Source organism: Lepisma saccharinum, chromosome 15, assembly GCF_977018435.1.
Source record: "Lepisma saccharinum chromosome 15, izLepSacc3.1, whole genome shotgun sequence".
Taxonomy (NCBI): domain Eukaryota; kingdom Metazoa; phylum Arthropoda; class Insecta; order Zygentoma; family Lepismatidae; genus Lepisma; species Lepisma saccharinum.
Genome location: NC_139243.1, coordinates 7,553,700 through 7,579,976, shown reverse-complemented (window position 1 = coordinate 7,579,976; position 26,277 = coordinate 7,553,700). Strand labels below are relative to the sequence as shown.

Genomic DNA, 26,277 nt, shown 5'->3' with positions numbered 1-26,277 from the left:
ACTTTTTCTGGTAGTCAGCTCTCATTTTTTCATCTTTTCCTACCTTCTACGTTCTTTTTTGAGGAACACTGGTCCTAAGGGAGGGTTAAAACCACCACCACCCCCCTTGGGCACGCCACTGCATGTACCGGACAGCACAAGTCCCAACAGAGGTGTGAGTGTAGACGCCAGAGCCTTGTTAGCATGGATTTCCGGTGGAGGTACAGTGGGATCCATGAGTATTACCAAGTAAATTGTTCACGACTATTCTCATTAATTTTTGTCTTTCATCCTGTGTTGTGTGTTCTATTACTCGCATGATAATAATGCAATTATTTTCTTGTTCCAAATATGCCTGCGATAATTTCCATGTGTATTTTGACAATGTCCTGTATTTTGTTGTCCAGGGGCGGAGGGGGAAGGGGAATTTTTATTCAGAAATTTTGGAATTTTCCGGTTCCTCCCCTCCCCCCGGATCCATATATACACTCAATGTACATAAATTCGGACTACATACAATTTATGTACATTGAGTGTATATATGGATCCGGGGGGAGGGGAGGAACCGGAAAATTCCAAAATTTCTTATGTAGAATGGATAGGAGCGTAGGTGAATACTATTTCATGCTAGATCCATCGTCCACATGGTGTTATTCCTGCCTATTGGAGCCTATTAAATGAGAAAATGTACCTGCCCTTGAATGTACGACTTTTTCAACGGCAACATTTTTCTCTAAGTCATTATTTTTCCGCCAATTATTTGGCATATTTGGAACAAGAAAATAATTGCATTATTATCATGCGGACAGCACTAAAAAAACTGAAATTCAGCAGTAATGAGTTGATCGCGAATATGTCCTGGGTTGGACCCAAGCAAATATGTTAAGCCTAAGAAAGTAGAGAAAATAATAACAACAATCAGAGCAAGTATCCATTTACACCCATACAAACACACGCACGTACGCACATACTTCGAATTGTGGAGAAACAATAATAATAATTAATAACATTAATAATGTTCCAACAAAATGTTAAGACTTTTAAGTAATCCCGGACGTATGGTAAGCCTATACTTTCTACTTCTTTCACAACTCATTATTGTCTCAAAATTGTCTACGCTTAAAAATAATTTTTGTTCCTGAACATCATTATTTTCTTTTAGAGTGCATAGCAATTCTTTGGCAGAATATGGTATAAATTTATGAGTTTTTCTTTCCTGGACAAATTAATTGAGAACATGTCAGAAATGCTTCTGTTGCTGTGATAGAATTAGCTTACAATTTCAAAACTACATTATTAAATAACTGTAGAGAACCATGCCAAAATTTCAAATACAATTCACTTTCTGGATTTAAAAAAAAAATCTAATAACAATTTTGGGCGTTTGACACAAGAGAGGAAGTATGAGTTTAGCTCATCAAAAATGGAAAGAATTCTTTCTTATTGCAGGCAACAAACTAAGGAACCTTGTGCTCCTATGCGATAATACTTTTTTGTTAACGTTAAATACACACTTTCTTTTGCCCATTGCCAAATGCAAAGCGCTTGTAAATAGTTATAATTATAAAAAACGTGTAGACGAGTTACTTCACACGCTTGCAAGACCACCAAGACGCTCACGGAAGTACGGAAACGAAAACGCTCGGAAGTCGATATCTCGAAGGAAGAAATGGTATAATCGATCCTTATAATCGATCGATCCTTGCCGGTCATAAATTCTGGTCGTGAATATTCAATACCGGTAGATATTTTCACGTTCAGATTCTCAAAACCTCGGACATTTTGCAATCCCGGACAGCACTAAAAAAAACAGGACTGTCCTGGCTAATCCCGGACGTATGGTAAGCCTATACTTTCTACTTCTTTCACAACTCATTATTTTCATCTTCTTCCTCGACTGCGCCTCTCATTCTTGTTCTCTCTATTCCGTCTTGTAATGTTTCTACTACAGTGTAGAAGAGGCTTGGTTGAAAGCTGTAAAAGAACACGCAGCTTCTCCAAGTTCACATCTCTGGAGGCTCCTCATGACGTCAGAGGTCCTCCCGTGACAGATGCTACGTGCAGAGAATTCCACGCAGAAGACGTTTCCTCTGAAGTATGCCATTGTTGCGCGAGGACGTCACGTCTCCCATTATATTTCTCCACGTTGTATGCAAGGATTGGTCTTAGTCATTTCTTTAATTTCATTCTTAGTGATACGAAGCTGAACTGCAGAAGGTGTCTCGTGTGTCCAAACCAGCGTAGTCGGGCTGGAGAAGGAATCCGGTGGTATTTGTTCTCGCCGAGGGACATTTCGGTGCTATTTATTTCGACGGAGGGGTATTCTGGTGTTATTTAATCTGATTGAGGAGCAATTCAGTGCTATTTATGCGATATAAGGGACACTATAGTGCTATTTATTCTGGCGGAAAGGCTACTGCAAAATTATATGTTCCGATTGAGGATCACTTGGGTGCTGTTCTGCCGAAGGTGCACTCCAGTGCTATTTATTCTGTCGCAGGGGCACTCTACTGCTATTTATTCTGTCGAACGGGCACTCTGGTGCTATTTATTCTGTCGAAGGGGCACTCCGGTGCTATTTATTCTGTCGAAGGCACTCTGGTGCTATTTATTCTGTCAAAGGGACACTCTGGTGCTATTTTTTCTGTCGAAGGGTCACACTGGTGCTACTTATTCTGTCGAAGGGGCAATTTGGTACTATTTATTCTATGAAAAACTCAATATGCTGACCAAGGCAGAAATTTATTTTATTATAAAACATAAACTAAACGTAACGTTTCAACCTTCTAGCAAGGTTTTCTTCAGACTCTGCACCAAGTACAAATGTAAATAACAAGGTACAAAAACAGAACGATATATACACACAACATTACTCCCCTCCAGACTATTAGAACGTTGTTCTGGAACATTCTAGCAGGTGGCTGTCCCTTGTCAATATTCAATGTTCCAGAACAACGTTCTACTGTAATAGTCTCGAGGGGAGTAATGTTTGTGTATATATATCGTCCTGTTTTGTACCTGGTTACATTTGAACTTGGTACAGAGTCTGAAGAAAACCTTGCTAGAAGGTTGAAACGTTATGTTTAGTTTATGTTTTATAATAAAATAGATTTCTGCCTTGGTCAGCATATTGAGTTTTCATATCATGGAAACAAGGCTTAATGGTGTTATAACTATTTATTATTTCTATTTTATTTATTTTTGTAAAGGTTCTGACAGACGAGAGAAGTTTAATCTATGCATCAACCTCGGACCAAATGTTGAGCTTCTTGAAGAAAAAGAAAACGCACCTAGTTCTAGAAAGCAAGATAACAGCGACGACGGGAGTCGATGCGCTGACCACACGCTCCACCAAAGCACGCCTGTGTGCGATGCATCTGACTGTTGTAATCACACGGCGTGACTTTCCACCACGTGGCAATGACCCTAATCACCCACTCGCCGTTTCCGGCTCTCCTCATCCACTCCTTCGGAACAAAAGGCGATAGACGCAACCTACATACTCTCGGGAGCGCCGTTCCACTTCTACAGGGAGGGTCCCCAAATGAACCACTCCCCTTGGTAAAGTTATTTTGATCTAATTGTACTCGTGGCAGGAACATAACCGTAACTTGAGCCTAACTTTGCGGAGGCAGAATCAAACCTATAGCTCAGCCTTAGACTGGCAGAATCAATAGGTTTTTCAAGCCCATAAATATTGTATCCTGGACTATTTTGATAAGTAACTGTTACATTTGCAAAATCATAAAAATTACTCGTTGCTTTGCCCCTTGGGTTCAGGAGGTTAAGAAAAGTACCATTTACTTGTAAATTTTCAAAAACCTGAAAATATTTTGGGTAAGTGCACCCTTTGCCCCCGCCAATTACGCCTATGAACACAAGCAAGGAACAAAAGTGATGAGAACATGAACATATCAAAGACCTCGTCCCGGTTTCGAATCTCGCATAGATATTCTTTGTGAGTGTCCCTTCATCAATTTCATCATATCATCACTCATCGTCATCTTCGCGATTAGCCAAAATCGGAAGAAAAGCGAAGTAAAATAAATCAAATCAAACACTATAGTAATTAAACACTCTAGTAGATCAACATGAAAGCTCGCGGTGAAATGCTGAGTGGACGAACAATTAAACAACTGTATCTGCGCGAAAGTTTAGAGTAAAAAGTAAAGTAAAGTAAAGTGCTCCCCTGTGCTTAGCACCACGCCATGAAGGCATATAGGGGTGAGGGGGTAACGCCCCACACTTTCTTGATCCGGTCGTGAGCAGTGTTGCCAAGTTGGCCCTTTTGGGGCCAGAACTGGCCCTTTTGAGTACGTACTCAGCCCCAAAATTCAGCAAAAGCCCCAAGGGGCTTTTTAGCCCTACAGAGAGAAATCTTGCTACAAATCTAGCCCTTTCAGTAATTAAATGTTTTTTGGTATATTCAATAAAGTAAACTCATATTTTCAGCTTAATAAGAAACATTACAACACTGTAAAGAAGAATTCACTTAACCAACTCCAACCCTCCTCTCCACCTGCAAGCTCCTCCTGCGACCCCTCCTGGGGAGCAGGTAGCAAGTCCACATTGTTACTTTATCCCCTTGTTTCTGGTTTTGATATGCTGTGTAGCCCGAGGCGAATTACGGATAGCGTCGATTCCAGAAAATGCGAATCTTCGTTCAGTTGCATTGCATCTGGTTCTTGAAAGTTCACAGAAATGAGGTGCGGAATCGACGAATCGTTCGTAACAGTGATGCTCACCCAGAGACTAGTTCGTGCGTGCGGCCGTGTGTGTGTGTGTGTGTGTGTGTGTGTGTGTGTGTGTGTGTGTGTGTGTGTGTGTGTGTGTGTGTGTGTGTGTGTGTGTGTGTGTGTGTGTGTGTGTGTGAGAGAGAGAGAGAGAGAGAGAGTGTACGTGTGCATATATATGAAGGAGGAATATGCCGAAAATGTGTAATGCTTTTGTCATCACAATTTAAGGGGGAAATAAATTATTTAAGTTAAGAAAATTTAATTTGGTTGAGCGTATGTCCCTCATCTTGACAGTTGATTAGTTGTGTTCCTTGAGTTTCAGAAATTTTGCACCAAAACACCCAAGAATTAAAAACCAGTTTGTTTTTTTCAGTGCGCAGCCGTACCTTTGTAAATCTAGCCCCTTGGATGTGAATTTTAGCTCCATTTTGGGTGCGATTTAGCCCGTTTTTCTCTCGTGCTGCTGGCAACACTGGTCGTGAGTGGAGGTGCTGTGATCAGCATCACGCCCCTGACCGCCTTTACCCCCCAAAGTTTCCCCCAGGTACCCATGTCATTCGACACTAGGTGGGCGTTTTCCAACGTTAGAAAAATTTCCAGGACCCTTTAGCATGGTAGTCAGACGCGTTACCGACTGAGCCACCGCGCCCACTTAGAAAGTTTAGAGTGCGATTAATTATCAATCAGCCTTTGAAGAATTAAAAAATAAATAAAGTCACGTGATTGCGGAAAACGAATTAATATTAACCTAACTCCGGATCCCATTTTTTAATTTTGTATAATTATTGAGTAATAGTGTTTTTTTAAAGGAAATAAAAGACCCGCTTTTGAGAAAATGGTACGCAAATTTTGATTAATACCACCTTCAAAAATTTCTCCTCCTTATATAAGCCTGCAATATCTCGTGTGAAAGAGCTTCTCAAGACCTTTCCTGTGGGATCTGAATCACTTCTATAGGTGCCCTAATTGTCGAATGATTGATTGATTTGGTGTTCTAAGTCCACTTTATGCACAGTAAGGCTAATCGGGACTGGACATACAGTTTAAAGTGGGATCCGAACCACTATTTACCTCCACCGGGTATCGAACCCGGGATCCCTTGATTACAAGGCGACGACGCTACCACTGCGCCATCTGGGAGGCCTCTTCTAATTGTCGAAATATTGCAATCTTATATTAACAAGATGGCGAAAAAATTGGCTGAAATTACAAATTTTGCACCCTCGAAATTTCGGAAGTATAAATGATTTGGATCTTTAAGTTTGCGTAGGTTTCTACCTCAGGTGGCCCTTTCAGTATACCAAATTTTAAATGAATCGAAAATATCAGAGGTTGAAAAGTACCTCTTCAATGGTTCGTTCCACATGGAATGACCGAAATACCCCATCATAAAGCGACTCTTCGTACCACCCAACCTCGCATCAATGGGTACTTTCGAGCTAAAGGTGGCCAGAACGTGCTGCTGACCACTCACCTTCACTATATCCTGTCCCAGCTAACTGTAGAGCAGGGCCGCGCATATCGGCAGAGGAGGAGGAAAATAGAGTGGTGAAAGCACAGTGTTGCCAACCGTACGGTCCAGGCCTTAGTCCGTACGCTAAATTCACGGCTTGTCAAAATTTGCTCTTGCAGTTTTATCCCTAATATTTCCCTAAGAAATTCTTGAACCAATCGTACGGACCTGGAGATAAAAATACGGTCCGTTTCCAATGTGCGTTCGGTATTATCCTTTTCAAAAGTTTGCAACACTTACAAGAAATCGGGTAACTCCCGTCGCCCATTACACAATCCTGTTTCCCTCACTGTTCATTGGTGGAGCCGTCTCGCGTCACTACTTGCGCAGCGACTAGATCTCGTTCGTCTGGTCTACAGTTAGCTGGTACGGAGTTTATGGCGGAGATTGAGAATGTGTTTGGCCTCCACTTCCCCTACATACCTCCAGGACACGGTGCAATGCACAGCTTTGCCATTTACGTTTATAATGTCAACGTATGTTGCAAAGTACACTTTACTTCAGTAGAAAATATCAAGGAGAATGAGTGAAGGTAGGGGTCAAATTATTCTGAATTGGTATGGAAGTTGCCCTACTTGAAACTAAGGCCGTGTCCGAGAGGTGCAAGTCCGTACTTGGGAATGGTCTCGCAGTTCAGTCTTTCAAGCCTTGGACTGGAAACGAAATTCTTTCGAATTGCACTTCGACTGCAGCGCCAAATACGGTCAGTAGATAAAACTACGAACACGTTGTTCTTCCTGTGTTATAAATTTCTACCATAGATGTCAAAAAGCATTTTGAAACAGTTCCTACACTTACATTTGCACACGCTAAAAGAACTACAACCAAACATCTGGCTGACTTAGGACTTCCATGATTTCAAACAAGTGAACAACTGCACGAGTCTAGTTATATTCCTTTTCCGGAATGTCTGGAGTAAGAGAACGCGAACGCGTCCTTAGCGCACGTTGCGACTGTGTGCCTCGTCCAATGAACGCACGGAGGGGAGGGGACTGCAGTAGGGCTAGGATTTTGATGCAAATGCATCTTTTTTTGGTAAGGTAGAAACGTTGCATAAGTAGATAAGAACGTGTTTTACACGTAAGTGTTATGCCTTTGCTAGGGCATTTTTTTGCATTTTTTGACCATTTTTTGGAGTAAAGGTCATTTTTTAAACTTTTTAAAACGTTTAAGTCATTTTTCGGCCTTTTAAAAGTCATCTTATGAATTTTTCTATATTTGTGTGAAAGAAGGGACATTTTACATGCAAATGTAACCCTTTGAAGGAGAGAGGTTCCCGACTCTCGTCTTATTGCCTTCAGGGCAGTTCTGAACGACTGTGTTTGAAGAAACAAAGACATTCTGTGCAGTATTGTTGATACAAGCTGTTGTGTAACAATTCAGCTCAAACAATGTGATTTCCCCCTCTATCAGTAAATACATTGGCGCCGAACGGATTCAAAAACAAGGGGCACAAAGTTTTGTGCTCTGTACAGGACATTTTGTCAGGGAAACAATTTGCACTCCATGGAATGGAAAGTGACTTAACAGCAAATGATATTGTTCATATCAAGTCAAGCCTCCCCCATGGCGCAGTGGTAGCGTCATTACCTTGTAATCGAGGGGTCCCGGGTTCGATACCCGGTGGAGGCAAAAGTGGTTCGGATCTCACTTTAAACTGTAGGTCCAGTCCCGATTAGCCTTACTGTGCATAAAGTGGACTTAAAACACCAACTCAAACCAAACCATATCAAGTCAAGTTCATTGTAAATCGAGAGAAGTTTTTTCATGTACAAGGCTCTCTTGTCCGATAACCTACAATCATTCATTTTGAAAATTTGCATATGATTTTTTCATTGTGTACTGCAACTAAGTACTTAAAGTGTAAAAGATGACAAAAAGTGAACTTTCTTACTTGTACTAGCATACGCAATGAACATGTGCTAGATATTGTAACATTAACTTGTAATTTGAATTTCTCTTGGTAGTTTATAAATTTGTTCTACAAATCTTTCAGAATTTTTGGGTGATTTTTCTAAGTTTATAGGGCATTTTCGTGCATGTATTAGGTCATAAATGTATTTTTTAAAGGTCATTTTTTGGCAATTTTAAGGTCATCAAAGTCCTAGCCATAGTTATTAGCATCTAAACTTGTGAAGTGGTATACTGTGTCTGTGTAGACGCCATTTTTAAAGATACGATATTAAGGATCGTGTGAGACCTCCTTTGCTACTTTCGCAAACTGAGGAAGTAAGAAATCTTATGGCAGTTTCCAGTCTGAGGTCGATCGACAAGTAATTACGTACCTACCGTGTGAGACTGGCTAAATCCACACACTCGACTCTGCATTGTTGATTGGCAACAGAAAGCCCCCCCGAAGGTCTTTCTCGTTGCTGCTTCCATTGTTTCCACGCAGTACAAAGGGAGAACAAAGCTGACAGACAGCATAGATGTTCCCCCGACTGTGTTAACCGTTACAAGGATCCCAACCAGCGTTACGTTCTTCTCTGCGTGTTACGTCAGGAAAGAACGTGTTCTTCTTCACGCACCCCGGATCGTTGTTTTCGGTAGCCAGATGGCTTGCTGATGGGAAGAACGGCTCTTTTGATTCGAGAACCGATTCTTTTGAGTTAGCCGTCCAATTGAACCGTTTGAGTCGGTGAGCGGTATCTTCAAGGAACAAGTGTACGCGTATCTCTTAGGGAGAGTTCAGGCCGAAGTGACACGCATTAGGCGACATGCGTGCCACTTGGAAGCGTTCGATAAGCTGCACGTGGCGCTATACTAGGCCGTTTTCTGAGAGACTTTTCAGACCGAAGCGACAGACGACACTGAGATTTCACGCCGAAGGGACAAGCGACACAGACCCCTTCAATCTGCAAAACATTACCGCGCATGCGCGAACAACAGACCCAAGTGACGGTATTGAGAAAACGTCCCAGTCCGCAAGCGACAAACGACACGTGCAGCTTGTCGTATCGTTTCAGTCGAAAGGTTGCATTCATTTCTGTGGGCCTGTTACCAAGAGACACGTGTTTCTTGTGTTTGAAAGCTCCCTCATTGACCAGCATCGTATCACCTTTGTCTGTTGGCATGCACGGTGAATGCTTGCATATAGATTGAAGGGGCATGTCGCTTGCCGCGTCGGTGTGTAATCCCGTGTCGTTTGTCCCTTTTGTCTGAAACCTCCCTCAGAAAGAATGAATGAATTAAAAATGTTTGGGTGCATCAGCACATATGACAAGTTTTGCACCCTTCAATGTGTACGGTCCCTTATCTAAAATTCTTACCTGAGAAAGAGGTGTAAATAATTCCTTCTGAATGTTAAAAGTGCAAGGTTGTAAGGTGTAAAGTGATCTGCGTAGGACAAACACAGGACATTGAAAGGAAGAGACCCGCTCTTCTCAAAAGATTAAAAACATTTTTTAAATGACTGTCTCGTCTCCCAACACGGACGATAAACAGTTGGGAAGATTTAAAGTTTGTCTGAGAACAGTAAAATCGGCACATCCGATGAGAATATGCCGAACATTTAAAATAACATTTGTAGAGTCGAATTACTTTCGGAACATCTCCAGCGGACTACGCGAGTCTGTCTAGCGAGCCTAGTGGACATGTAGAGCCCGAGCAGCTGGCTTAGCGATAGGTTCTGGGTTGAGATGACGTCAGTGGCTCGCTTCGTTGATTGAGAGTTGTGACTCGTTTCGTAGCTTCAAATGCGTAACAGCCAAAGATGTTATGGAAATAATCTCCCTCTACACACACTACGCATTGGACGGTCCAGCCCTTGCAGAAAATGACCATGGGTGAGACGGAACTGTCCAATCCAATCGTTTAGTTAAATCAGTGAGCGGTATCTTAAATTTTAAGTACACTTTATGCACTAATGGGGACTGGACCTACAGTTTAAAGTGCGATCCGAACCACTATGGGCCTCCACCTGGTGTCAAACTTGGGATACCTTGTTTACAAGGAGACGACGTTACCACTACGCCATCGGGGAAGCCCCGGTATCTTCAAGGAACTAGTATAGACGCATCCTCTAGATTTGATCATATGTTTATGGACTCTCAGTGATCAATAGATTCAATTCAAGGCAGGGTGCAATTTGAAGGGGGGAAAGATGAGCCATCCCATCCTCTGGTCATGAATGACACATACCAACTATGAATAGTCATTTCCTACCCACTGGATGTGTAAACTAATTTCAGAGTCCCATAGTTACATATAAAAATACACAATACATCGTTAAACATTTTTTTTAGATTATTCATTAATCGTTTACAACACTCTTCATTCCTCATTGTTCATGAGTTGTAAATTATGCGATATTGGACTTTTAGAGAAATCCAATATGAATCAACTGATGACTATCATTAGCCTCTGCATGTTTGAAAGTTTGTTCGCGCTGTACAGCGACACGCCGTATATAAACAAACAGTAAGATATGGATTTCCAATTAACGAAATCGAATTTGATTGGGAGAGAGAGTTTCTTCAAATTCCAAAGTTAAGCCGTGACAGGAGGAAAATAAGTTAATATGTTAATAATGACCATATCAATCTCTTTCGACCTTATTTCCCATAATCCTCCTGTGTAATTTACATCTGCTCGCGAACCTTCTCATAATGTTGCTTTATGTAACGCTCTTTGTCGCCTTTTTAAAGCAACGTAACGCCTCTTAAGAACTTTCATCTGGCAGAAGGAGAAATGCGAAATGTCGCTTTTGTTGAGGTCCACTGACCCACATACCGGCTTCTCCTTTAGTAGGTCAGCGCTGCATTGGAAGATGCTGCAACGGTGACCTCTTGCGGGAAGACGCAGATGATGCTCCCGTGGCCTAGCGGTTAGCGTCAATGAATGGTTGCTGTAGCCTATCTTCCCAGTAGAGTCAAGTTTTGAGAAACATTGGACGGGCTGAACACGGAGATTTGTTTTATACTTTTATTAGAGCTGAGCAGATACCACACTGAACCGATACTTGCAAATGGTAATACAGTAAAACCTCGTTAATCCGGACACCGATAAGCCGGACTTCGCTTAATCCGGACAGAATGTAAGGTTTTAAATGTGGCTAGAAGTCAACAAGAGAACTTCCCAAAGAAAAGGCAGTCAACCACTGATGAAATTCTGTTTCCCGCAGACTCTGTACTGTACTGTATAGTGTATTTAGGCCTATGCCCTTTAAATACACCATAATAAAAGTGTTTTGTTGCTATAAACGGAGTTTTAATGCACTTTCTACCGTTCTTTTAGGTTATTTCAGTCAATCCGGACTTTCGTTAAACCGGTCAACTTATCCCCCCATTAGACCGGATTAACGAGGTTTTACTGTAAATAAAAGTTATTCAAAATCTTTATTAGTATTAGTGTGTAAGTATTCCATTATATATGAATCAATTTACCAAGATATTTGCTTTAAAATACTCAAGAATTATATAAGAATATTAAATGATATCCATGTTATCATAAAATTCATTTTCTCACACACAAAACTTGTGCAAAATCAAAAGCAACGTCGAATTTTGCATAATTTCTATGATAATTGGACTGCAAAAGCCTTCGCGCTGCATTTTTGCGGAGCTCGTGGAAGACCCAAATATCGGAAATATATCGGCGGGTGTAATGTGCTCCCTTATGCTTTGTACTACGCCATGAAGGCGTATAGGGGGTGTGGAGTTGGGGCCCCACACTTTCTTGATCACGGCCGAAGTTAGGGATGATGTGATTAGCACCACGCCCCTGGCCGCCTTTACCCCCCAGAGTTTCCACCACTTTTAACGATACTGGGTGGGCGCGAGAGGCGCTAAATTTTAAACCATAGTGGAAAATAAAACTAAGAAATGAAAGGAATAGAGACTGGTATCGTCCCGGGTTAGAATCCTGGCCTGTGCTTGGATGTTCTTTGCGAGAGTCCCTTCATCAATTTCATATCATCACGCATCCGTCATCATCGCGATTGGGGTGAAGGGGTGACCTTCACGTAGTACACCCAATTGTCAACCTCACTTCCCACGTAGTACACCCTGGACTGCATGTTGCAGACGAACGAGGCTCTGGCGACTGGCCTTATTGCCAGTGTGTTGTCCTGTGTTTTGTCCTTGTGTGTGCCGAGTGCTTCTTAGCAGCCTCAGCTTTTAACCGGTCAGAATACTTTAATATCTTAGTTACGACACGACATTACAATTATGTTATTTTAGTTGTGGTAAGGGGATGGACTCCGTAGAAAGTGACGGGTGCAAAATAGACGCACCCAAAATTTTAAATTCAAATTCAAGAAATTATCTTCGCGATTAGCCAAAATTGGCAGTGAAGCGACATAAAATAACCACATTCAATCAATTAAGCAAAATTTATTGATTCGTGCATTGAATTTAAAATTTTGGGTGCGTCAGCACTTAAGGATATTTTGAACCCGTCACATGATAAGGAGTCCAGCCCCTTACCTTATCTAAAATGATATTCGGACTTCAAATAAAAGCTGAGGCTGTAAAGGGGCGCTCAGCACAAACAGTCCTCCGAAGATTATACTGGCCGTAGGTGCAGACGACAGAGCCTCGTTAGTTTGCAAAATGGAGTCCAGGGTGTACTGCGTGTATCACCCCTTACAGCTCTCAAGCAAAGAAAAATAATACAAAATAACATCGCTTTTAGCATGATATGAAACTATCATGGACGTCCGCAGGAATTTTTCCAGGGAGGTGCAAGGAAGGTATTTTTTCCAGGGGGGGCCAAACAAGGCATATTTCCCCCAAAATAGTGTCGTTGCCTAAAAAAACCTTGCTTAAATTTGAATTTATGGTGTGCATGCAATAATAACACATATTATTGTGGCTAAAATGAAGTTATATGTGTGAAATACATAATGTTTGGTTAACTTTCATTTTCCAGGGGTGCCACGGCCCCTCTTTCCGGACGCCCATGGAAACTATGTATTTACATATTAAATCCGCTCCCAGGCTATTATTGAAGTCAAATGTGTTTGGTAAATGCTCTCTTTGCATTTAAAAGTACGATCGTTATATTCCCAACACCCCTTGAGAAGGCTGTAAAAACGGGCGGGAGATGTTTACGAGATACGGCGCCACCAGCAGCTGCTCTTCATGCGGGATCAGGTGAAAGGCAGGCTGAGGTCACGAGGCTATGGGAAGTGAAGGCGCCGAGGATAACATCCACAAAACTGTTTCACTTGTCTTTTGGTTGTTCTTCCAAGCTCCCAACAGCTTCTGGTGCTGCAACGGGACTTGCCACGAGTTCTTGGCTCGTGTCCAAAGAAAATTGCTGAAAGGAGAAATAACATTCGAAAAGTGGCAGAATCAAAATAAACCAAATTAATCAATCAATCGCCAAACACAAAATCAATCGTCCGTAAAGCCCAACGTTTCACAGGTGTCATTAGTTTTTATTTATTCGGCCCAGTAAACCTCTCGGTCGTATATTTCTGAAAGTAAGGTCATAGTAATATACGTACACGTGAAGTATTTTCTCAGAGAATAACCAACAAATAGTTCTCTAATTAATTGTATTAATTCTCTAATTAATAATTGTACATCTAACACAGTAACATTTTAACCTTACTAAAACTTTTATATGTAAACCAATGATTTTTCTGGTCTCCGAATAATCATATGGTGTTTTAAGTCCAGTTTGTGCACAGTAAGGCTAATCGGGACTGGACCTACAGTTTAAAGTGGGATCCGAACCACTATGTGCCTCCACCGGGTATCGAACCCGGGACCCCTTGATTACAAGGCAACAACGCAACCACTGCGCCATCGAGGAAGCTAAAAAAAAAGAAAACAAAAAAAGAATGGAAATTACAAATAAAGGATAAAGAAGAAATATAAACGGGTGAATCCGGTAAATATTTCGCTTAACTGATGTTCCGGTATAATTTAAGGCACCAGGACAATACAACATAACTCCGCATGTATGTGGTTGGAGGAGGGCATTTCTCGGGGGTTGTCACCCTTTGATTTTAAATAGTTGTTTTTGTTTAAGATCGTATCCTAGACGTATGATAGGATTATCGAAGTAAATATATTTATTACAAGTACGTACCTATAGTGCAGGAGGCCTTAGAAAGAGCGCTTCGCGTCGCTCGCACACTATTGCCGATGCTCTCGTGTCGTCTGCTCCTCAGCCGAACAAAGGTAGCAAGAGGCAGAAGTCACTCACCCTTCCAGAAGGGTGCAGCGAGCTAGCTGTGGCAACCGGGCTCGCTCATTCGCGGACCTGATTGGTTCTCGCAGACACCCCTTCATATTGTCGTCTGCTGCAAGCCCGCGAAGCGATCTTTCTAAGGCCTCCTGCACTATAGTTTCTTCTTCTTAGATCAAGCATATTTGTTTCCCCTGCATTCGCTTTCATTTCGCACTGTTCTTGTTAGGTTACCATGCCTGATATTATGAGGTAACATGATTCTCCTTCGTCCTGAAGAACAAACCAACTTTCCTTTGCTGCTGTCAATGTCCTTTAGTTCCTAATGAGCCCCGACCTCGGCCATGGACTTTGAAATGGAATGAAAACATATTAAAGTAGAGCAGCGGCTGGGGATTTCCCACTGCACGTACAGCGATACCATCTCACGTGAGACGGAAGAATTAAGAATGTGAGACTTGAGGACACTGAGAGGGAAACCAGGAACAGACTGAAGAAGAGCATGTGTGCGTTGCTAACCTTGGGGGAATAATCTTCACATTTGAGCGCGTTCAACTGTTTCGCTCTCGTTTTCGTCCACTTGGCTCGATGTAAACCGTTTGTCCTTTCGCTGGACTGGCTAGCTTTGAATTTCCACCTCGAGGTACCGCTTGACATTGCGTGACAGTTTGTGAGGACAGTTCGTTCGACGTGATCTGCATTTCCCCAATGCATCACCTTCACATGAGACAACAAAGATAATAACTGTATTCTGAAACCCTGGTAACTGCATTGTTGCAAGCCAATGAAGCTCTGACGTCCATGATCCTCCGTAGGGCTGTGTTTGTCCTTCTATGTGCTGAGTGCACCTTTACAGCCTCAGGTTTTAGTAGGTGAGGATATTTTAGTTTCCAGAGATAGTTTAGTCTTAGCTTGAATTAGTTTTAGAAATTGAATAAGGAATTTTTAACATACCTATTTTATTTTCATGTTAGAGGTTTTCTTTTCGTCGATTGATTGATTCATTTGGTGTTTTAAGTCCACTTTATGCACAGTAAGGCTAATCGGGACTGGACCTACAGTTTAAAGTGGGATCTGAACCACTATGTGCTTCCACCGGGTATCGAACCCTGGGCCCCTTGATTACAAGGCAACGACGCTACTACCACTGCGCCATCGGGAGGCTATTGTTTTCGTTGAGAGAAATATCCCCGTTCTAAGTGAAGGGCAAATATAGCATAGGTGCTGAAGTACCCATAAGATCAAAACCAATTAATCAGTCAATCACATGCATTCTGAACTTTATGCCAGTATGTACTATGTAGTAGAGACAACACCAGCAGGAACACCGTGTGGGCGCCCCAACAGGGATGCCCATCCCCCCAAGGCCAATGCCCCCCCCCCCCAAATCGTGCCATTCGTCCCCACAAACCATGTCATAATCACCATGAAGTATTTAATTACGACAGCGTGTCTACTGAAAGTAACTTTTTCCTTAGCTTTACTGAACCCTATACTTGATCTACCCCTCCTCCCTAAACAGTGGTGCCAATCACCGCAAGCCCGTGGATGCATTACCCCCACCCCAAATCGTTCATCATAATCCCCCAAAAACAGTTTGGATGAACATGTAATAATTTGTTTATTTGAATACAATACCATGTTAAAGTATCCATATGTTTTAATTATTTAATTCTCGAAATAACGGAATACTATATTAAACAGTGCTTGTGAGCGGAGAATAAGATTTATAAAACCCACAATTTGAGAGAAAATTCATCCGGTGCAAATCAAATAACATGCTGCAGCCGTGTGACAGATTCAATTATTGTTTCACGAGACATTACATAACACTAGCTAGAAATTCCTAAGCTCAGGACGAGAATGTAATACGGTTCCTCCTTCAAGGAACTCGCCCCCTCTGCTTGGGAAATATAATTATTTTAGTAAAACATAGAAATAATTGCGTGGATTTTATCTTCAGCGCAAGTTTCACTTGTTAAAATAAAATTGTCGTGTGACAAGAAGGTGCAAGTAACGTGCAAGGTGTTACTATTTCAAATACGCTTAGTACAACCACAGATAAGGATATCCTTATCTGTAGTACAACTATTACAGCACACAGGGTATCCGAAATACATAATATTGTGTTAGAAGTACAACATCCAAATGATGCACCTGCTTTGAATTAAGCGGTATACCAACACTAAGTGGTATATTTTAAGAAGTGATGTTATTAATGAATATCGAGAATAACGTTCATGTCTTGTAATGCAAGTATACTGTAGTATAAAACTTCACGTTCACCTCACGCCAAACACGCATTTTCGTAATATATAGTATTTTTACATCCATTTCTTTGCAGGCTTTCAATACTCTCGTAGCATCCAGCGATATTTACTCTTTTCCAGCTTCTCTTTTCGCACTATCGGCACCGAAAACGTGTGGATACCATATCGCTAAATATAGTTCCCAAAAATGTAATAATCGAACTCTTTCTCCACTACAGCAATCCCCTGACTATCTAAGATTGACGCTTTATGAAGAGCTTCATATCTCACCCTTAAAATTTCATACTCAATCCTTCCACCAAAATTTGCATGCCAATTTTAGACTTCCTGTTTATATTGAAGAGTGGATATTGCCCCATCCAAGACAAATAATTCTCAGTTTCCAAACCAGAATTTTCGCAACAGTCTTAAGACAATAGTAATACACAACAATTGGATACCCACCTCAATTCAGATAGACTAAATTCCGTCCTAAATTTCATCCTGGCCATTGTTCGACACCGAATTCCGTCCACAAAACACTTGCAAAAGTCCATCCTCCTGCAAATGTTAAATATCCAAACTCCTCAAGAGAGACATAGACTGGCTTACCATATATTTCTACATAAAATAGTGAATGGCAACATCAGAAGTGACCGCCTTCTTCAGGAATTTCACTTTCGTGGGCCTGCCCGCTCAACAAGAAGCACCCAACTTTTTGCTTCTCAGAAGCCGAGATTGTGCCTCATCCAGCGCTCTCTGTTCCATACACTGCCCAGTGAATATAATAATCTAGGAAGCCAAATGGACATTTTTGAAAATCTGGACCGCTTTAGAAGAAAGGTAACTAAAAATATGTAAGTCTCTTAACCACATGTTATTATTTTTGTTGTATTATGTTATTATTTTTGTCCTTATGTTCTATAAAATTGTTCCAATGTAAAATGGCTAACGCTGTATTTGGAATCTTCTATTAAATAAATAAATAAAATAAATTAAATGCTCAATCCCCCCATAACTAAAATAACCTCTATAATCTAAGACTTAACACTGATATTTAAGAGTTGAATATTGACCCCCTCATAATACATAACACAATTCCCTTGGAAGTATACAAATTGCTATTTATGTAGCAGCAATGGTTAATTGATAACGTAATTCAACTTGTTCCAATGCTATATTGTTCATGTCAAATTTCCATCATATCTTCTCTGATCAGAGAAGAAGTGAAAGAAAGAGAGTAACTAAGAGGAAACAGATCACTAGGGATAGGATTTTTTACCTAAAAATCACTAAAATATGCTCTTATGACGTAAAATTGTACAAAATATGCACTATAATTTGAAAAATATGCCCCTTATAACTGGACTGTTTCAGACATGAATATCTAAATGCTGAGATATTTTCACATTCGTACTATTTTTTAGTTCACTTTATGGGCCCTGAGTTTCAATCCACAATTAATACTTTCTGTAAATTTTCAAATGAAAATTAAAAAGATTTTGCTGCAGTAAAAAACAAACAAAAAAACCTTCGAGTGAACCTGAGAGTAAGAATGAATCCACTTCGAAAATGAAAAGCGAAAATATGCTGAATATGACCGAAAATCCATCAAAATATGCTCTATCACGCAGAAATGTCTAAATATGCCAAAATATGGTCTTAAGAAGCAATTAGTTTCTTCATAATATGAATTTCTATATATTCAGGGAACACATCACCCTTACGAAATAAATATGCTAAGTCATGAAAATCCTAGCCCTACAGATCACAGAATTGTACAGTCACCAGCAATAGAAATGAGTCACCTAGAACCTGAAATTCTCCCTTCTATGCAATGAGTTATGCGTGTTGCATAACTCTGCGTCGTGGAGTGGCTTTTAACAGCAAATTTTCAATGACAATATCTGTCACTGCCTTTGAGTTAGGCAACCCGTATTAGGAAACCGAGTATTCCAGGATTAGGGGTCCCTTTTTTATTGCGGGTGACTGTACAATGAAAACAACAAACCCTTTGCGCGTTGAGAAGAAAACGCGGCCTGGAGAAGCGAGTCCTTGCACAGTGGAACATATCGTAAAGAAATTTCTTTCCTATCCTTGACGAGGTTCTCAAAGTCTCTTGTAACTCTAAATGTCACGTATGTAAAGGCAGAAAAAAGAGACAAAAGAAACTCATCTTGAGTTTATTGCCACAAGATGGCCTTCCGTACCATTTCCCTTACAAATGCCGCTTTTATGTTTTCAAGATCCTAATTATGCAACATTCGGCCTCACAGCTTTACACACAGAAAACGACTTTGGGGACGAGAGTGCTCAAGGTCTGCTTATGTGAGTATCTCTTCCCCACTATTTTAAGAATAACGAATAACTGTTTTTAACGATTGTGAGGTGTTTTTGTCATGTTAATGTTGAGCTTTTGTGTTTTTCTTTCAATGCTAATAGAACGGCACTTTCTCTGCTCTTTCCTGAGTCCCATCTCTAGTAATAAATGTATATATTATTCAACGACGCTCTTACTGCCAGAGCACCCGTGGTTTTCCATTCTGTGGAGAAAAGTGCAACTTTTGATGACACGTGGAACATTATTAGACACAATATCTCTGAGCCGATTGCCGCCGAGCTTCATGCCGGAGCGGTTATCACTAGTACTGAGCGATATATTGAAAAAATATCGACCAGGCGATGTCAACTAGACGACATATCGTCACGATATTTTGGCGATATACCGGGTAGTCCAAAAGCCCCGAAACGGTCAAATATAGTGAGAAATACACAGCGAACCGGAAAACGAAAAAATACGTGTTTAATAAGTGAAAGAAAGCTATTCAATGACGCCACACTTGATTTCCCACCTCCGCCAACTGTGAAATTTTAAATGGAAACTCCCATTTTGTATTGTAGAATCGGAAAGAGAACTTCATTCCGAGTCCAACGAGGTATCAACCATCCTCCTAGCTCAATTAATTGAGCTAGAGTGAAAGCGAATGCAGTTTCGGAATATGCACGTCAAGACCTTTCAATAGAGTATATGGTAGACCCCAGAAAATTTAAAATCGCCATATCTCCGTTCCTAATTAACCTAGGAGGATGGTTGATAGTTCGTTGGACTCGGAATGAAGTCCTCTTTTTGATTCTACAATACAAAATGGGAGTTTCCATTTAAAATTTCACAGTTGGCGGGGGTGGGAAATCAAGTGTGATATCATTGAATAGCTTTCTTTCACTTATTAAACAAGTATTTTTTCGTTTTCCGATTCGATGTGTATTTCTCACGATATGTGAATGTTCCGGGACTTTTGGACCACCCGGTATATCCTGTCCGCGATATATCGTCACGAAATTTTGGCGATATATATCGTGGAGACGATATATCGTCACGAAGTTTTGGCGATATATATCTTGTCGGCGATATATCGCACGACGTTTTGGCGATATATATCGTGGAGACGATATATCGTCACGAAGTTTTGGCGATATATATATCTTGTCGGCGATATATCTTCACGACGTTTTGGCGATATATATCGTGGAGACGATATATTGTCACGAAGTTTTGGCGGTATATATCGTGGAGACGATATATCGCCCATATCTCGATAAGAAAGAAATATCGCATCGTATTGTCTGTGTCGATATTTTCTTGACGATATATCGCGATATCAGATTTCCGATATTGTCCATCCCTCGTTATCACAGCATGCTACGACGCCAGGGATCCAAGATTCGAATCCTGGCCTGGGCATGGGTGTTCCTTCTTAGTGGCTCTTCACTCGTCCTCATTGTCACGATTAGCCAAATCAATCAATGAGATAGACACCACTGCTTAAAATTCGAGACTAGAAAGAAACCAAGCCCTTCGATACGAGACAGATCGATAGGAAACCGAGACTCGCCGTTCCACTTGGGAATTGCCAGTGCAGAAATAATAATAATAATTTTAATGCGTATTTATCAGTGGTGTATGTTCAGTCAAAACTTGGACTAGCCCAGTATGACACGTGGTTCTAGGAAAAGACCAGGCTCGTTTCTTTTGCTCGCTCTTGACTTCTTTAAGAAAGCCACGTTGCCATCCCAAAAGCAGCCAGGATGCAAACTTCTAAGAATTTGGTTGCAAACTTTTAAAAATTCAGGTTGCCAACTCCTAAGAATTCCGGTTTCCAACTTCAGAATCTACATAATTTTCTTACTGAAACGAATAAATTTTTTCGCAGTTTCTAATCGATTTTTTTGTGTGTTTTTTACTCTCTGAGATCCAGGCTTCCCAGATAGCCTAGCTACCTTAGAATATACGCTCCTGATATATATACACTGGCTGACAAAAAGAGTGAAGCACCCAGAAGGAGTGAGCGAAGATTGCCCCATTTCGGCATAAATGCATACCATTGATGTGTGAGTAAATGATTAGATGTACAAGGATCTGTAATGTGTAGAACGCCCACCAGAGGGCATTTGTGATGTCACCTCCTGTTGCTGATAAGGTGGGACCAGTCACCTGCTGTGAGTCAGACAGTGCAGCACGAAGTTCAGAGAGGGAAACGAAGCACCGGCGATGCCTCGCGGACGCGTTAGACAGCCGACCCAGCAATTGACAGCATTTGACAGAGGCCGCATTGTGGGACTGCATGAGGCGGGTTGGTCGTATCGGGCAATTGCCAGGCATGTGGGCCATTCAGATGGCACAGTGGCTCGATGTTGGAATCAATGGGTACATGAGGGGACCCATGCACGTCGTGCAGGTTCAGGTCGACCAAGAAACACCACCCCGAGGGAGGACCGTCGTATGGCGCTCCAAGCAGTGCAGGATCCCACAACTTCGGCACCCGTCATCCGAGAACATGTACTGGACACTCTACAACATCCTGTGAGTTCCCGCGCAGTGTCTCGATGACTCGCATTCGCCGGATTCGGGTTCTACCGCCCCATGCGCCGGTTGCCGTTGACACCGCAACACCGACGCCTGCGGTTGGCGTGGTGCCGTTCTCGGGAGGCATGGACAGAGGACGAATGGCGTCGCATCATGTTCAGTGATGAGTCCCGCTTCTCCATGACCTCCGATGACCATCGTGTGCGGGTGTGGCGGCGTCGAGGGCAGAGGGCACATCCTGCCTACATTGTGGAGAGACACACAGGTGTGACCCCTGGCATCATGGTGTGGGGAGCCATTGGATATGCGTTCAGGTCACCTCTAATAGTGCTTCGACAGACATTGACGGCACAGCGATGCGTTACGGACATTCTGCGTCCACACGTCCCACCCCTTATGGCACAGCACCCTGGGACAGTGTTCCTACAAGATAATGCACGCCCACACACAGCTCATGTGTCTATGGACTGTCTAGAGCATGTTGAGGTCCTCCCGTGGCCAGCACGATCCCCAGACCTCTCCATCATTGAACATGTGTGGGATGACATTGGACGGGGACTCCGTCCTAGTGCCAACCTGCGGGATCTGGAGTGACAGCTGCAACACCTGTGGACGAACGAGCCTCAGGAGAGGATCCAAAGGCTGTTTGACACTATTCCGAACTGCATAAGGGCATGCATTGCGGCCAGAGGGGGCGCAACACCCTACTGACCTGGCGCCACCATTCTACCTATAACTGCCAACGGCCTTGACTCTTGCATCCTATATTGTAATCAGTTCAATAAAGGTACATGGAATTTAATATATATATATATATGTGGCTCAGTCGGTAACGCTTCTGACTACCATGCTCAAGGTCGCGGGTTCGATCCCCGGCCGGTTCAAATCCGGGAACTTTTCTAACGGTGGAAGCGGCCCCGGCGCCTACCCAGCGTCGAATAACATGGGTACCTGGGGGAAACCCTGGGGGGTAAAGGCGGTCAGGGGCGTGATGCTGATCACATCACCCCCACTCACGACCGGATCAAGAAAGTGTGGGGCGTTACCCCCACACCCCCTATACGCCTTCATGGCGTGGTGCTATGCACAGGGGAACACTTTACCTTTACACTTTTTTTTATATATATATATACACACACACACGTATATAATATACCTGGCGCCATGGCGCCTGAATTTTTTTTCTCAATATTTCGAGTTTGCTTATGGAAATTTTCTGAGCCACATGTATCGTTAAATCAGAGTGATAAACAAGACACAATTTTTTTACACTGTTGGAAGCCTAATTTCAAAATCTGCAACGATATTGTAGAGTCGACTAAATTTTTAGGGGGGAGCTTTGTTTGGGTGGCAACCCCCGTGAAAGAATTAATTTCTTTTAATCTAATCGTGTATTAATTAAAAAATTAATCGTTTCAAGATGACATTTCATAGCTTATCTTAGTTGGATACATGTCTTTCGTAGCCCGTATGTGGGGGAAAAAGCCGGCTCTTGAGAAAAAGATGGTCGTACCTGCATTGTTTCTAGTTGTATACCCCTACACACACACACATACATATACATGTAATCGATTTATGAAAAATATGACCATGCCAAAACGTCTCCTGTTTGCTGATGATACAGTAGTTGGATGCAGGAATGTGAAAACACGTCACATCCCAGCAGGATATGCGAGCTCTGCAGGAACGCCTTCTCTCACGGGAGACTTTCAGTTTCTCTTCCATAGTCAGATCTCGACATCTTCCTGCGGTACAGTGGGATCCATGAGTATTACCGTGCAAATTGTCCATCACAATTTTCCTACACTTTATTTGACCCAATAAGAGCTTGACACGTCCTTTCCCATTGCACTAATATTTATTGTTATTAATTAATCTTTTTTTCTTGTACAAATGTTTAATGTTCTTTAATCTTAATTTCTGTAATTTACCTATCACTGCTATTGTCAGGATAGTGATTAACCTGTATATATTTATCTTGTAAGGGCTCTTACCATGGCAATTACGAGTGTCTTTTGTCTTAACTTGAAAGTTCGGGCTCGGATTTTGAATAGAATGATCAAGTTGAATTATAAAAAGGTTAATTTCTTTGAGTGACATGGATTATATGTTAGGCATATAAGTATTTAGTTTGCAAAGAAGTAAAATAGACTTCCTGTTTCTTAGTGCAAACTTAACTTTGATTTTTTATTTGGTTTGAACAACGAAGAGAGATATTACCCCATACCCTGAGAGGCTTCACGTGTATGATTTCGAGTCTTGCATGTGAACTTATTATTGGCTCTGGTAGTTAAATCATGTTATTTTGACTAAAGAACGTGTCAAGCTTCAAGAATTAAAAGAAGAGTCCAAACAAGCTGTTGACAAGTTCTGAACCAACATACATAAAAATCCATTGCTTGAAAACACAGGATGCAAGAGTAAAATTAATGAAAAAAAGTCATGGACAATTTGCACGGTAATACTCATGGATCGGAGTGAAGTTGTTAGGAATAAAGGGTGAAGAAGAGAATTGAATGTTTCCAAAAGAGAACCTACATACAGGGTGTTTCCAGGCTGATGATACAAACTTTCAGGGATGATGGAGAAGGGCACATGTATCAATTTGAGAGAAGGAGCCTTGGTCCGGAAACGACTTAGTCGAAAGTTATAAGCGAAAATCGGTGTATGAAGATGTAATACTTTTATTACCTGCACAAGTTTCACAAGCTGCTACATTCACAACAGTTTTTCAAAGTGGCGTCCCCCTGCTTCGCTGCAGGTATGACATCGTCGCACAAAGTTCTGGCGTACCCGTTGGAAGGATCTCCTGGCAAGAATTCTCGCTGCCTGCGACATTATTCGAACACCCCGGGTTCGTTTCCGGACCAAGGTTCCTTATCTGAAATTTATATATGTGCCCTTCTCCATCATCCCTGAAAATTTGTATCATCAGCCCGGAAACACCCTGTATAGTAAAGAGGCAAGCAAAACACCGAAGGCCAGAAAAGGAAATGGAATTCAACGTAGAGAAAGAGGGGAACATATAATATAAATAGAGAGAAAATATTAACAAAAATAAACAAGCGAATCCAAGAGAAAATCAAAGAACAAAATATTGATGAAACAGGAAATTACAAATAAAAAGGGGTATGAAAGCGAGAGCAGCTCATACCAGGCTAAGAAAGAGAAAGACTTCAAAAAAGAACAACAATAAGGGGAAATAACGAAGAACATAAGGTTTGATTGATTTAGTTTATACTACTTGTCTCTTCTGTTACTTTTAGCTAATCGCAACGACGTCTGTGAATGGTGATAAGTTGAAATGGTTGTAGGGACAATCACAACCACATACGGTCAAGAACTCTAACCTCAAAGAGGACTGTAGTGGCTGTAAGTCCAGCCGCCAGAGCCTCGTTAGTCTGCAAGACTGCAGTTACTGAGGGGGTACTACGTGGAACTGAGGTTGACTGAGAAGGTTAACCCAAAGATATAGGAGAAGACATGCTTTGCAAACAAAACAGTATTAAGTAATGGAAAAATAAGTACGACACTAAACGACCTGTGAAAGGTAAGTAACGGGACAATACAGACTAACTCTCTAGGATTCTTAAACCCGAAGGCTGCAGCAACACAGGCCTTCCATCTATCCCTATCCTGAACAAGATCTATATACTCTTTTCCATCTCTACTGATTTCCTTTAGGTCCTTCTCAACGTTATCGCTCCATCTTCGTCTTCCTACGGGTCTCTTACCATCAGGTTTCCCAACAAGAATACTGTAAACTCTTCTTTCCTCTCCCATTCGTGCCACATGGCCTGCCCACCTAAGTCTTCTTGATTTAATTATTCTAATAATATCTGGACATGAATACAAATTATGCAGTTCTAAATTATGTAACCTTCTCCATTCACCTGTCTCATCATCCCTTTTAGGTCCAAAGATTTTCCTAAGGATTTTATTTTCAAATACTTTAATTTATGTTCCTCTTTCAATGTAAGGGACAAAGTTTCACAGCCATATAATACTACAGGTAAAATTACTGTTTTGTATATTTTAACGTCTAGTTTCTTAGATATTAAATTAGAAGACAAAGTTTATGAAGAGAAAAGTAACATGCATTTCCTGAATTAAGCCTACTTTTCATTTGTTAGTATTACTCCTAAGTACTTGAATTTGAAAACTGGTTCAAACGATCTGTTATCAATAAAGACAAATAAGAATAAAAAATAATAAAGATTTACAAAGATAAGCACAGATGAGAAATGCTAGCACAATAAAGAAAGTTATAAAATATGAGAAGATTAAAACTTATGCTAAGGTTATACGTTGATGGGAGTATATTATATAATATCTAATTACGGATTTTGTACTTACGATATGAATAGATGTAGGCCTTGTCGACAGTGCTTAGGGGGACACAGAGTTAGTTTACGTGTCGAGAAAGAACCACATAAGGAACGCACACGGCACACAAACACTACGTCACACTTGGAACATAGAGGAACACTTACACCGGGAGAGTGAACACCTCGATCTGCCCACGACGGTAAACGCGCCGACACTACCTGAGCGAACGTCACAGGTAGAAAGTGTTCGTCGCTCTTCCCTCGTGGCCACGAAGGTCAGCTGTCCCCGTCCACCAATGACGAGGGCGGCACTCGGCGTTTCAGCCAATGGGAGACGAGATCTTCCGCTGGAGCATCTTCGTGATGATGGTAACCCGCTCCTGTAGGAATTCCCTCCCACGAAGCAAAATTTCCCTTTCTCTTAACAAAAATCCCTCGCCTGACAGAACAATTACATGGGGAAAGAAAA

At 41.5% G+C, this 26,277-nt stretch overlaps 1 protein-coding gene across 1 annotated transcript in view; it reads right to left on the bottom strand.

The window, feature by feature from the left end:
- LOC145999549 (chymotrypsin-like protease CTRL-1) overlaps positions 1–26,031 on the bottom strand; it is a 149,411-nt gene extending 123,380 nt beyond the window's left edge. The window contains exon 1 of the mRNA XM_083136551.1: positions 25,837–26,031. The gene's annotated coding sequence lies outside the window, so the exon portion shown is untranslated. The remainder of the gene's footprint in view (positions 1–25,836) is intronic.
- Between the last annotated feature and the right edge of the window lie 246 nt (positions 26,032–26,277).